This window comes from Cervus canadensis, chromosome 4 (genome assembly GCF_019320065.1).
Source record: "Cervus canadensis isolate Bull #8, Minnesota chromosome 4, ASM1932006v1, whole genome shotgun sequence".
In the NCBI taxonomy this organism is placed as follows: Eukaryota; Metazoa; Chordata; class Mammalia; order Artiodactyla; family Cervidae; genus Cervus; species Cervus canadensis.
In genome coordinates this window covers 71,009,826-71,015,305 of record NC_057389.1, presented here as the reverse complement: position 1 = coordinate 71,015,305, position 5,480 = coordinate 71,009,826, and the positions used below count along the sequence as shown (strand labels likewise).

General features: G+C 39.1%; 1 non-coding gene across 1 annotated transcript; it reads right to left on the bottom strand.

The window, feature by feature from the left end:
* Positions 1-245: 245 nt before the first annotated feature.
* Positions 246-369, bottom strand: LOC122441152. Its single transcript, XR_006269283.1, has one exon. It is a non-coding gene; the product is annotated as a U6atac minor spliceosomal RNA (small nuclear RNA).
* Between the last annotated feature and the right edge of the window lie 5,111 nt (positions 370-5,480).

Below are 5,480 nucleotides of genomic sequence, written 5' to 3'. Positions count from 1 at the left end.
ATCCCCTCCCTTTTAAGTCTCGCTCCCACTCCCCGAACCCACCCCTCTAACTTATCAGAGCACCGAGCTGAGCTCTCTGCACTATATAGCAGCTTTCGCTAGCTATCTATTGTACACATGGCAGTGGATATATATCAATGCTACTCTCTCAATTCGTCCCACTCTCTCCTTCCCCTGCTGTGTCCACAAGTCCATTCTCAATGTCTGCATCTCTATTCCTGTCCTGCAAATCAGTTTATCAGTCCCCAAAACAGTGGTTAGATGCTACAAAGTACCTGGAAATGCCTCAACCATACGCGTGCTGTCAGGCCAAGGGCCTCGTGCATCTCTGTCAAGGGAGCACTAACCTTTTCTCCTTTCATATAACACCAAACAGTGTTCTGGATGATGTTTCCCCAGCCTAATTTGGGCTTCCCTGGTAGCTCAGTGTTTACCATCTGCCAGCGCAGGAGCAGCAAGAGACGCGGGTTCCATCCCTGAGTGGGGAAGATCCCCTGGAGGAGGAAATGGTAACCCACTCCAGTATTCTTGCCTGGGAAATATCATGAAGAGAAGAGCCTGGCAGGCTATAGTCCAGGAAGTCGCAAGAGTTGGACACGGCTTAGTGACTAAACAGCAACTTAATTCTACCCCAAGGTTATCCACTCCAGTAAATAGAACCATCATGCATTCAGTGGATCAGACGAAAGCATAAAAGTCCCATTTAACTGCTCTTTTCTTCCCAAATTTGACCCCACCTGCCAGAAAAATCCAGTGGGTTCTGCCAGCCAAACTGTCAATATGATCACTTATCCCTACCTCCACCACTAAATTAATCATCATTATCACTGACTGGCATATTTTAATATCTTCCTAACTGCTCTCTTTCCTCCATACAGCTTTCCCCCCTCCGTACAGTTCAATCTCTATACAGAAGCAGAGTGATTCTTTGAAAATATAAATGAACATGTCCCACTTTTCCTCAAAACCCTACGACAGCATACCTCTCTGCGTGTATATGTGCTCAGTCACTTCAGTCATGTCTGACTCTTTGAGACCCCATGGACCATAGCCCGCGAAGCTCCTCCATCTATGGAATTCTCCAGGCAAGAATACTGGAGTGGGTTGCCATTCCCTTCTCCAGGGGATCTGCCTGACCCAAGGATGGAGCCTAGGTCTCCTGCGTCTCCTGCATTGGCTGGTAGAGTCTTTACCACTGAGCCGCCAGGGAAGCCTGACATCCCTCTACACAGGCTGAAATCCCAAGTCCTTGCCATCTCTCACGCCATACTTTCTGTAAGATCATTCGCCAGAGTTTCTCTTATTTCTGCATGTCTTTGCATGATAAGGCACAAACTGCACTTTGTTCCAGGCTATATTTAAGGTGCTTGTATAGCAAAGAGCCTTAAAAGGTAAAGAGTGCCTCCCTGTGGAGCAAAGGGTAGGCAAACTTACTTCCCGTTATAAAAGATTTGGGTTCCGTGAACTCAGGGTTCTTCATCTATAACACAACCCATTGAATAAGTGTCACCTTTTTGGTGTTACTATATATAAATGGCACCAAAAAATGTTGCTGTCCTGGCTAATGGTAACTGTCCTGTGTCTCTGCTTCAGGAGTATTATATCTTCAACTAGCATCCACCCAACTGTGGCAGACTAACTTAATATCTTGTAAGGTAAAGAAAATGTGACTCATTAATTTTAAGTCCATAACCTAACCACCCAGTCCATAACCTAACCACTCTACTCAAAGGCTTAAATTAAAGTGAGTAATAAAAGTGTATATGTTACTAATAACTCTCCAGGGGTAAAAAGAGAATACAATAAATATTTCTATGCCAATAAGTTAGAACCTATATGAAACAGACAAATTCCTAAAAACACACCAATTGCTAAAGCTGATTCAAGAAGAGAAGAAATCTGAATACACCCAAGCAAGTAGAGGCACTGAGTCAAATCACAAACTTCCAACAAGAACAACAAAAATGTCAGACTCTTAAAGGAAATTTCAGTGTAAATCTTCAAAGCTGAAGTAGGTAAAAGATTCTTAAACATGACACCTACAGCAAAAGAGACCAGTGGATAAAAACAAAAAACAGACATCAAAATTAAAATGTTTATACAAAGAACGTTATCAAAAAAGTGTTATTTACAAATGGTATTTGACTGAAGTCTAGAATTCATGGGCAAAGGATTTGAATAAAATACATAATAGCCAATAAGCGTGTGAAAAATACTCAGAATCATTAGGCATCAGGGAGATTTTTTTAAAAAGCAACACTGAGATACCACTCCATATACCCACTAGATGACTATAATTTTTAAAAGTTGCAAAATAAAACTTGTTGAAAGGATACATTGAAATTACAATCTTAATGTAGGCAAAAATGTGTACTAGAATAGACACCTGAAAACAATTTCACATTTCTTCAAAAAATTAAACATAAAGTTATAATCCCAGGTGTGCTATTCCCATGTATATACCTATATACCCAAAAGATTTAAAAACACAATGAGGTATCACCTGATACCCATCAGAACAGCTCATCAAAAAGCCTACAAACAATAAATACTGGAGAGGGTGTGAAGAAAAGGGAATCCTCCTACACTGTTGGTGGAAATATAAATCAGTGCAACCACTATGGAAAACACTATGGAGCTTTCTTAAAACACTAAAAATAGAGCTACCCTATGATCCTGAAATCCCACTCTTGGGCATATGCCTGGACCAAAGTCATAATTCAAAAAGACACATGCACTTCTAAGTTCATATCAGCACTATGTACCCTAGCCAAGACCTGGAAAAGACCTAAATGTCTATCAGCAGAGGGATGGGTAAAGAAGATGTGGTACATATACACAATGGAATATTATTCAGCCATAAAAAGAACAAAATAATGACATTTGCAGCAACATGGACGGACCTAGAGATTATCATATCAAGTCAACTAGAGAAAGACAAATATCATATGACATCACTTACATGTGGAATCTAAAAAGATACAGATGAACTTAGTCACAAAACAGAAGTGGAATCACAGACATATGGTTACCAAAGGGGAAACACTGGGCTGGGGTGGGATAACTTAAAAGGTTGGTATTAACATACAAACACTACTATATATAAAATAGAAAACCAGCAAGAACCTACCTTATAGCACCTTCTATAACCTACCTTATAGAACTCTACTCACTATTTTATAATCATCTATATGGGGAAAGAATCTGAGAAAGAATGGGTATATGTATAACTGACTTACTTTTCTGTCCACCTAAAACTAACCACATCATTATAAAATCAACTATATCACAATAAAAAATAAAAATTCAATTAAAAAATAGATGTTCATACAAGAAAGTATATATGAATGTTCATAGTAGCATTACTAATAATAGTCAAACATTGGAAATAGGCTATTATAGAAAAAGACAATATGTTGTACATTTAGTGGAACGCTATACAGCCATAAAGAGGAATTAAGTAATGACACATGTTACAATGTGGAGGCTCCCTAAAAGAACATTATGCTAAGTGACAGCAGACATAAAATCCATGTGCAGTATGATTTCATTAGTATGGAGTGCTCAGTAGAATAGGCAAATCTGAAGAGATTAGCAGTTGACAGGAGATGAGATCTGTGATTTCTTTTGAGGGTGATGAGATGTTCTAGAGTTAAAAAGTAATGTTTGTGCAATATTATAAATATAATAAAAAGCCAGCTTAATTAATATTATAATTTATTATATGTATTATTTATTTAAATAAAAACAAGATAAAACTAATAAAACTGTCACTTTTTAAAAGGATAAGACTTTCAATGTACTATAAATTAAATATAAATAATTATAAGATTATATTTTACCCACAGAACCTAGCACAGTGCCCAGCATCTAGTATGTACACAAATATAAACTGATAAATAAATCAAAGATATCAAATCCAAAGAAACAGATTAATTTAGATCGAATTGTACACATGCTGAAGTTCTACATGCAAAAAAATCAGTCCTAGGAGACTAGACAGGAAGAATCCAGTGGTGCACTAGTAAATGTTTGACAGTCAGTCTTCTCTAAGGGGAGAGCCTGGTTTGTAAGTACTCCCAACTTGGCTGGTCTCAAGCTACCTACCATCACTGAACATGGCACATGAGATTTGCACAACGTCAGCTTTTGGGGGCTAAGACAAGCCAGCTCCAACACACCACAGGGAAAGCTCCAAGTCAAGGAGTAGAGAGAGAAGCATTGGTGAGCAGTGTTTAGAGAGCTTATTCCCTAGGAGTGAGGCACTTCACTGTCTGCACAGTTATGAATTATAATGAAAAAAATATTAGACTCCTACAAGCATGTACTATTCTTGATTAAGATGCGAGCACTTCCTTACAAAGAGGGGGTGGGAGAGAAAAGAACAGCCACTACCTTTGGTCACTGCATCTTTGATCCACACAGGCACCTGCTGGCCAACACCTACAGACACAACACAGTCAATACAGATAAGAGCTCTGCTTTCAGAAACACAGACTCACTTGCAGAACACTGTGGAAGCAACTCAGGTCTCAGGGCACAAGTGAAATTTCTCTGTTGTGTTTTAAACTAATTTTATACTGTCCATACTGAGCCAGAGGATTCAGCCTGCCTGTTCCACATCTGCCTGTTTATGGCTCCAAGTGGTTAGGCTTCCAGATGACCATCTGAGCTGACTTGGAGAAAACAGTCTAAATGCCCATGTAACATCTTCTGAATGTGTTAAATTTATCAGAATTGTTAGTTTTAGAGGCTACCCTGGTGGCTCAGTCTTGTAAAGGTTGCCAGAATCTATCAAACCTGAGCAGGGAACTCTTTGGCTCAGGGTGGAAGGGTAACCAATGTATCCCACACTCACTGAATGAATCAATGGTTTGTGATAGATTGGTCTGGGTAATAGAAGCACAGTTCTAAGCATAGTATATGACATGCAACTTGTAAAGTGATTAAGATATCAATAATAAAAGCCCTCAGAGCCTCCAACACACACACACACACACAGAACCTTGCTCAAGTATATTTATTATGAATTCAGCCCACTGGTGAGCATCAAGATAAAAGTTCATAATATAGCACTCTCCCCGCAAAAAAAAACAAACACTGTACAGGATATAAGCGTCTTCTCCCCATATGCATCTCACCACCTCCTCCACCTCCACACACAAGGAAAGGTGGAAACCAAAAGGAAGCTTTTCATAAATAACTCACATTTTTAGAAGACCTCAAGCACTGCAGCAAAACTCTCTCCTCTAGTCATTAATGGGCTAAACAAACTTGACAACGGGATAAGAAGGGAAGGACAATGACAAGCCAGAAGACATGTTAATTAATGGCATGACTTTCTAAGGATGTATTGCTTTTCTGCATCACCATCTTAAATAATTGAGCAACCTCTGGAGGCAGTCTTTGGAGCCTCTTTTTTAACAGCAACAATATTTAAAACAATTAGAATGAGCAGCTCTAGTCAGTGGAATGGTGTG